This window comes from Hydractinia symbiolongicarpus, chromosome 1 (assembly GCF_029227915.1).
Source record: "Hydractinia symbiolongicarpus strain clone_291-10 chromosome 1, HSymV2.1, whole genome shotgun sequence".
NCBI lineage: Eukaryota > Metazoa > Cnidaria > Hydrozoa > Anthoathecata > Hydractiniidae > Hydractinia > Hydractinia symbiolongicarpus.
Window position 1 is genome coordinate 8066832 of NC_079875.1, and position 9609 is coordinate 8076440.

Sequence of the window (9609 nt, forward strand, 5' to 3'; positions counted from 1 at the left end):
GTACGGAAAGAATCCAAGCCAAAAGGCGTGAGTCTTTGACTAATCCTGACGGATGGGAGTTAAAACTATAGCCTAACAGGTTATCAGTAACCACGCAAAACGGAACCTAAATTTCCTTCGCCGGCTGCGGGCCACATATTGTTGGACTACGCATAGAGTGTGAAAATTACGTCACGATTTTGACGTCACAGGCCCCTTAGGTGAGATGGGGAGGGTTGCGGGCCATAGCTATTTGATTTTTGACTGACTGAGTGACTGATTAGTCAAAATGAATCAGTCAAAATCTGTAAGCTATAATTTGCAACCCTCTCAGTCTATATGGTAGCGACGTCACAACTTTGACGTCAACATCGCTATAGGCGAATTGGAGAGGGCTGTGAACCATGGCTTTTCGCCGTAAAAAAATTACAATTTTTAACGCCCTCCGTTTGCAACGCCTTGATCGTCGACATCTTCGCTTGGCTAACATTTTTCGTCAAATTTACACTTAGTCACGCGACTTATCTGACTAACCCTGGATCCGCACCTGCTGGATGTGTTTTGATGTTGCCGAAAAATGCATGTCTAATATATTAAATTTTCAGACGTTACGGCGCGAAGTCAATAACACTACTTTAACGTCCATATCCTATATTAAATTAAGCCATTACAGTGTACCTTGAACTTTGAGGACAAGTAAGTTCAACCTCCAAGGTTCAACACAAGGTGGTAACTTGTGTTGATTTTTCACCGCGTGGGTAACTAAGGACCACCTATGACCAATTTGTGTAATTTTCACAAACCTGGGTGCCCAAATCCGTTTCGGAATGGACGGGTTGATGACGTCATTAAAAACTTTCAAACCCTATGTCTCTGCAATCGTTTGTCAAAAGTACATGATCCTATACATTTTCTTGATTAGCGTTTCAACATCTGTACGATGAATTCAGCAGGTATACAAATTTCTAAAAAAAAAGTTTGGGTTTTGACGGGCCATTGTTGATATCAGCAAAATTTTTAAACCCTCATGTCTCAATACCGCTCCTCAAAAGTGCATGATCATCACAAAAAGATGGATCAAAATAAAAATATGGAGAAAGAAGAAGACCTAACGATTTCAGTTAAGCTAGTTAGAGATATATTCAAAGGAATATTTTTACAGCAACAAAAAGATATTTTGAAGATTATTAGTAGTAACAGGGCAATTCTGAACGACAGACTTGATAAAATGAAAAATGAACTAGAAGAAATAAAAAAAACATGTACTTGCTTAAAAGATGAAAATAAAGAGGTTAAATCCGAAATTACAACAAACGAAGAAAGGATTTAAAAATTGGAGGGTGTGGAAAAAGATCTGGAGGAGAGTGTTATAGTAACACAAGATGACACGGAAAAGAACGTATTGGATTTATTTGAGAATAAGCTTGGAGTTGGAAATGTTACTATTGAGCGCGCATAGGATTGGAAAAAAGAACGAGAAGAAGGCAGAAAGAAACACTTATGACCAAAAAGATGTACAGAAACCACCAGCACGAACTATTGTTCTGAAGCTTCTAAATTATAAAGCTAAGATCGAACTTTTAAAGAATACTAATAAACTGGCAGGGACAGGAATTTACATAAACGAAGACTTCTCGTGTGAAACAAGAATGATTAGGAAGAAACTGTTTGGTGAGATGAAAAGTATGCTATAGTGTTATATAATAAATTGATAGTTCGAGAATTTAGGGATAGGATTGCTATAGCCTAATTTTGTTGAACATAGCCTAAGGCTACAAATAATTTTTAGTAATTAATCTTTAATTCTAAAATGGCTGAACAAACGAACTACGAGAATTTGGAATTCGACCCATTCCAGGGTAACGAAACTGTACTTTTAAACGATTTAACTAATCCAGACATAAATTTTTATAATAATGAGATAACTAGAAATGCAAAATATTATAATCCAAATACAAACAATCTTTTTACAGAAATAGATATAAAATCTTTTTCAATACTTTATCTTAATATTAGAAGCATACAAAAAATTTTTGAAAATTTTAAACATCTTTTACATAACCTGAAAGTCACATTTAAAATCATTTGCTTTATCGAAACGTGGTGTAATGATATAAATATAGAGAAAAACTCAAATTTTCAATTTCAAAATTACACAGTAATTCATCAAATTAGAAATTGCAAAAAGAAAGGCGGAGGAGTGTGCATGTTTATTCATAATTCTATTCTATTCAACCTAAAATCAGACACGTGCGCTAACAATAACGACACCAATTCAACCTTTTTTGATTACGTAATCTCGGTCGCGGCTTGGACTCCATAAGTGGGGGTCAAAATGAATGAGACCCGCAATTTAACTTGAGACAACGAAGTTTAAGCATCAGATATTCAACAATTAGAAAGTAATTAAAATGGATTATGACCTAATAGAAAAAATGAAAGTAGAAGAACTTAAGGATTACTTAAGAGTTCGAGGGCTGTTATTAAATGGAAGGAAAAAGGAAGTTGTAGCACGAGTGTTTTCAGCTATGGAGAATAACATACAGTCTATAAAAACTGCAACAGAAGTAGAGCATCAGCTTAGTATTGAATACAAGACGAAATTAAAAATTGACGGCTTAACTATTCCTGATCCCTATAAAATCCCACATGAGTGGTTAAATGAAGATGAAAGAATGTCATTTTGGCCAATGCTTATGTACCAGATATTTTTATCCGTATTTCATTCTCAACAGACCCAAAGATAAATACTTATAAAATAAGAGAAAGATGTATTATTTAGGTGAAAATATCTTTGCCTGACTTAAGTGCAAACTTGTGCGAAATAATTCTTGAATAATGATGCATTTTAGAGGAAAATTTTGTTTAGTCAACCTAACCCCGAACATCTTAAATAAATAGTGTAAATTCGTAGATTATATGTAAAAACGCGTTTCATCAAGACATTGTGTACTAAAAATATTTTGAAATTATATTGCGTTTAAAATTTGGTAATCTAATATAAATAATTGGGAAATAGAGAAAAAATGTTTTTTTCGGGAACATTCGAAACGCAGCAATTGCCAGTGAGTCTTTAAAAGCAAAATTTTTCTTCAGATATGCATAAAGAATGTAAAATGATGATATGTATTTTAAATAAACTTTTTATGCTCGATCTAAGAGCAGAAATTCTCAATAAACGGTGCATGTTCGTAGATTATAAGTAAGCACGGTTATTTTGGGATTGTGTGTATTAAAAATGTTTTGAAGTGACATTGCATTTAGAAGTTGATAATGTGCATACAGTTGTAGAGTAATGGAAAATGTGTTTCTCTGGGAGATTTGAAGTGAAAGAAATCTTATTGGGACTTTACTAGCAAAACTCTCCAACAGATTAGTATATGTATAAAATATGTAAAATTATGATGCATTTTAAAGTTTTTTTGTTCAACCCTATTTTAAAAATCCTCACTTTTCCTGCTGTGATCGAGAAACGCATTTTGAGATTTTGAGATGGACTTGACCTAATAGTATATTCGCGATAGATAGGCATGTTTTAAACAGCATATACTTCGGCTATGGCCTTTCACGGATTTGCTAAAAACTTAAATAAGATATATTCTGATATATTAATTTTAGGATCTAGTGAAAATGTCGTTTCTTGAAATCACTATAATCGTGCCATTCACCCAATAAAAATACATACGCTGCTTTAACTCGACTCTGAATTTCAGAGTTTTAAATTTTTTTTCCGCAAAAAGGTTACCCGAATGCAGTGGAAATTCTTAACAATACCCAAGAGTTTTAAAATTGTACAAAGCAGGTATATTTATTATTTACACATTTATCACAGGTCTCTCATTGATAACAGTAACATTTACATATATCTTGTATATATTATACTGACGTAGATAAACCTGTATAAAGATGAATAATAATAATAATAATTAAGTAATAGTTAAAAATAGAAATTAATGTATGTTAACACTTTTAAATATCTGCCTTTTTACTTTTAGCCAACACTTGACAACTCAGTCTTTTGGTACACATTTGTTGATAAAATAAATACCCTCTTTTATTTTCGACGATCATTGAAGCTTGGTCATTGGGATGCACACTTACAATCCTAGAAAATAATATTATTTTAAAAGGCCGATTTTGGCTATTTCTCGAACTGGCCAAATGGAATCGCCTTGTCAAAACTCTGCAGCCGGCAGGCTGCGAGAGCTTCGCTTTGGGAGATGTGTAGGCCAGGTAAATAGCGTCAGAAATGCGCTACTGGCGCATTTCTGACGCTATTTACCTGGCCCACGCTAAGACCAGAGTCATTTAATAGGCTTCAAAACCTAGCATGGTTTGTGGTCACAGGTCAAGTAGCATACAAAGTTGGGTGTGTCACTATTATTTTTAATAGCGAGGTAGTTTATGCGGCTTCTGCATTTTGTATCTGTAATATTCCGTCGGGGAATGGTTTTCGCATGGGAACCTAGGGGATCCTGATCCACACTACGTAACCATTTCTATATTGATCCTTAAATGACAAAAATAATCTAAGGTATCGTGCAAATAAGTTTTTGTTCAATCTAATGATTTTTTTATGTTTTTTGAGTGATAAGCGCAATTTTGAACAATAAATATGTGAAATATTGGTGTTTATGCGAGCCTAAACCGTATTGACTCTGGCATATGTTAGGACAAAACCGAGAGGAAAAGAAGTTAGCAAAATCAGCAAGAGAAGATAGCTATACATATTCTACAGCTGGTCATGTGTATTACGTTACACCGCTCAGCCTCACAGCACACTTTTCAACATTGCATGAGACAGAGGGTAAATGTATAGTCATGTTTTTTGTGGACCATAATACCTAGATGATAGGCATGTCACAAAGGGCCCAGAGTAATAGACAATGCCATGCTGTAGGTCAGGAAATCGATTTTTTAACCATGTCGGTAAGCATGCACCCGTTCGGGTCAAGTTACAGAAACAGAGATTATTTTTTATATTGGAAAACGCTTTCTACAGCAATATCTACATTTTTATTTACCAACGTTTTTTAACAAAAAATGATGACCTGCCATTCTTCCTTTAGGGAAGACAAGTTATCTTCCGTGTACGCACAGTGTATGGTATACGTGTCTTTCAGTCTCCGTCGACATGTTTTCAATCCATTGAAGCGACGCAGCGTATCTAAACTTTATCAGATGGCATGATTTTGTAGATAACTGACCGCAGTCTTCTTGATGCAGAAGCAGTGTTTTTCCACCATTCCAAGAGTGATGCTATTTCTTGTTCATTTGTACATCCATGATGTTGAGGTTGAAGTGCCTGGTGGACCACGTTTTCGTTATTTTTTTCGTAATCTTATTAAGGAAAGTCTTTTATGTGGTTTTTCAAAAAAGAAGACGAAATTTTATCAAATTAAGAAAATTGAGTTTGTAAGCGAAATTGATCGTACTAGAGAGATTGTTCATTTTTTCTGCGAGACTATGCCTTACTTTTTGCGTATATCTATTTTTAAACGAAACTGATTTTCCTGTAGAAAATACCCTTCTTCTCGGAGACTATACTAACACTTTTTTTAAAAACTAATAAGGAAAATGAGAAATTTAATAAGGAGAGCCATGAAATTGACATGACTGTTCAACTTGGCGGCAATTTCTGAACAAGTGGCTTGAAACGAAGTGGCGCTATGAGAAATTAATTTGTGACTCGAGGTAGAAGCAGAAAAATGGCTCGAAAGTTGAAAAAAAAGTTGAGGTAAGCAGCAAAAAATTATGTTTATATATTTCGCAAGAGAATATTGTCGTAAGAAAAAAAATAAAATTATGTATAGGAAATTTCTGCCAAAAAATATTTTGTAAAGAAAAAGGATGCATAGAAATATTTTTGGAAAAAAATATTTATCACGAACGAAGAAAAGTGTTTTGCTGAAAAGTTACCTTAAGGAATTAATTTTAGCGAGAACTAATATTCGCAAGATATTTTTCGCGAGATTCTTTATTTTATTATTTTTTTTTACAAAAAAATGTTTTTCCGGGCTTAGCAAAGCAATATTTCGTAAAAAAATATCCGAAGTAATGCCCTTAAGGGAGACATAAAATTCTCAAATCACAGTAATAAAAGAAGTATTAATTTTAATTACTTGCATTATAATGTCTCTAGGTAGTAAAAATGCATGATTTGATCACCTACAGAGATTACAATACAAAAAAGAATAAGCTGAATGACCAGATGAATGAATTAACGGTCTATCTAAATTGTGTAATATCCAGATATAAAATGTCACGAATTTTGCGAAAAAAGAATTTAATGAAATTTTTACAGGTTTTCAAGTTTTTTTGTAGACTACTAAAAATCGCTGAAGTAATTGTTTAAAAAATTGACACTGAGTAAAAAAGGGGAAAATACGATGTCATTTAAAACATGCCTAAATTAATGATGTAAAAACCTAAATCAAAGACCTTTTCAATTTTTTAACAAAGAATAAAATTGTTTTGTGTGATGGTCGAACCTTTGCATTATTCTTACAATATTTTTCAAATTTTATAGGGACTAAAAAAATTGAAAAAATAGAATACCGCTCTAATAAATTTTTTTCGAATTTCGCAAATAGCGAAATTTCCAATAATTTTCTCAAGATTAAAAAAGAATACGAAATTGTTATCCGCGCAAATTCCAACTAACATGAGGGCACGATAGTTTGTTTTTATAGCTAAAAAATTTTAATTTCAGATAAACAAACAGTACAATAAAACAGGCGAACAGCCCACTGCAACATTTCGATGTCTAATTTTAAGTATAAGAACAGGTACGTGTATTATCTACTCTTAGTTGTGTTGTTTGTTTATTTATTTGTTTGTTTGTTTGTGAACCTTAGGTCATAGTTTTGAAAACTTTGTAAATTTTTATTCATAATTGATGGAGAAATTAATTTACAAGAATTAAAGAAAGTCAATTTCGACCTCGTTTTTCCTCTTTCTGATAATATTCCACAGCAAAATATACGAAATAGCAAATAGCCGTACGTACGAGGTTAAGCATTTTGTTTAATAAAAAGGACTTTGTTATGCAATGATAATATTAACGTATTATCTTGGACTCGCTTATTTGTTGTATAAACGATTAGTTTTCTCGATTGTTTTTTCAACTCAAAAAGTTCGCCTCTTTGAATTTCCTGTTAAAAATGTTAATTTCTTTATGATAAAAAATGTTCCAGTTATTCGGTGGTTCTAGTAAGAAATGACTCGCTTTTCCGCCGATCGTACTTTTTTTACACGATAATTAGAAAAAATAACTTTTTCATAAATAACATCTGTGATGGGTTTTACTATCTCAGGCTTTCCATGGTTGGTTGTTTGGTTGATTTGATATTTTTGGTTAGTTGCTTGGTTCGTTAGTAAGTTTGTTGCTTGGTTTGACTTTTTGGTTAGTTGGTTGTTTGGTTGGTTAGTAAGTTTGTTGCTTGGTTTGATTGTTTTGATTAGTTGCTGATTGGTTAGTAATTGGTTGGTTGGTTTGGTTTTTTGGTTAGTTGGTTAGTTGGTTGTTTAGTTGGTTAGTAGGTTGGTTGGTTGGTTGGTTTGATTTTTTGATTAGTTGCTTGATTGATAAGTAGTTGGTTGGTTAATTTGATTTTTTGGTTAGTTGGTTGTTTGGTTGGTTAGTAAGTTGGTTGGTTGGTTTCATTTTATTTGGTTAGTTGCTTGGTTGGCTAGTAGGTTAGTTAGTCCGTTTGATTTTTTGGTTAGTTGGTTGTTTGGTTGGTTAGTAAGTTGGTTGGTTGGTTTCATTTTATTTGGTTAGTTGCTTGGTTGGTTAGTAGGTTAGTTAATCCGTTTGATTTTTTTGGTTCGTTGTTTGGTTGATTAGTAAGTTGGATGGTTGGTTTGACTTAGTCTGGTTGGTTATGTATTGGTTGGCTAGTTGGTTTTATTTGTTTCTTAGTTGATAAGTTGGTCGGTTGGTTGGTTTTTTTAGGTTTTTGATTGGTTAGTTAGTTGGTAATTGGTTAGTTGGTTTGTTAGTTTAGTTGATGGGTTGTTAGCTTAGTTGATGAGTTGGTTGGTCGGTCGGTTGGTAAATCGGTTGTTTGAAAAGCTGGTTGTGTAATTGGTTTATTTTTTTTGGTTGTTAGTTGGTTGGTTAGTTGATTGGTTGGTTAGTTTGTTGGTAATTTTTTCTTGTTTTTCGGTTAGTTGAATGGTTTAATATTTAAGGTAGTTGGTTGGTTGAAGTTGATATTGTTTTATTTCTTATTTTTTAGGCTTATATTAGGCATTTTCTATTTTATTTCTCGTATATTTGTTACTTTAGTATTACGAAAATCATTTCTTTATTATTTCAAGTAAGGATATGTGCCAAGCACCAATTATGTTTAGATCGTTATGGAAGGAATATTGATGATTGTTAATGCAAGAAACAATGAGCATGAATAGTAACATACATTGTCCAGTGAAGATGAAAAAGAAGAAAGGAAGTAGAAGAAAGAAGAAACATCGTGAAAGGAAGATTGATGCTGACAACACAAGACAAGAATCAGTGAGGATGAAAATGAAGAAAAAAGAAAGAAGCTGTGTATTAAGTACATTTGTGTATTTCTCCTTTTTTTCTGTTTCGCGCTTAAGGTAAGTTCCTAAGTAAGTAGGCAGGTAGGCAGGATTGTGCGCTTAAGGTAGGGAGGTCTCTAAGTAAGTAGGCAGGTAGGCAGGTTTAGGTAAGGGACGCGTCTTTCATTTTTTATTCTATCTCTACTGCTTACTTTTCATGATAAGTTAGGTGGTCCCAAAAGATAAGCAGTTAAGCCATCAGGTCTGTTTTGTTTATTTGTTTTTTTTATTTGCCTAATTGTTGATGATTTATGGCTATGTCGTAAAATGATCTTGCCATACACATCGTTTTGCTATTCTTAATACATGTAACGCGCACGTGTTTTTAAGTGTTGTTTTGAAAACATACTTAGTCTTAAGTTTACCCCACAAACGAAGGTAGTCCGAATAAGCTGTTATTTTATTTTTTAAAAAGATTAAAATTATATTACCAAAAAAAATTTATCAAAGAAAAATAATATCAAAATGTATTATTTAAAAAGCTTACTCGGACCTTTGACAACTGACAACAACCTTCGGACGCCCAAGTTTGTTTCAAAAACATGTTTTTTGAAGCAACTTATTTTTTGTTTTACTCACACACACCAAATGTCAGTTGTCAACACATTTAGTGTACTGGTAAGTCATACATTTTTCTACATCAAGAAAGAAGAAAGAAGACAAAGAAAGGAACGATGAATGGACGGAAGGAAAAAAGAAAAAGAAAAAAAGACAGAAAGAAGACTAAGAAAGCGAAGAAGAAAAAATAGAGAAGAAAGGAAGAGAAAAGAGAAAAAAAGACGATTGATTACATACAGGTGTCGCTTCTCTGACATTTAAAGAATTAATTTGTGATTAACAGATGCATATAGTTTCCGACATTCATTGATCCCTGGGCTGTTCACTTAAAAAACGAAATAACAAATGCACAATATACCTCCGCCTTGTCTTCAGACCTAAAATATGTACATTTCAAGGCAATTTAGATTTGGCGCCTAAAACACTGTATATGTTAAAAGACTGTCCCGTTCAGGGTACTAAAGAACATGAATATATGCTTCAATT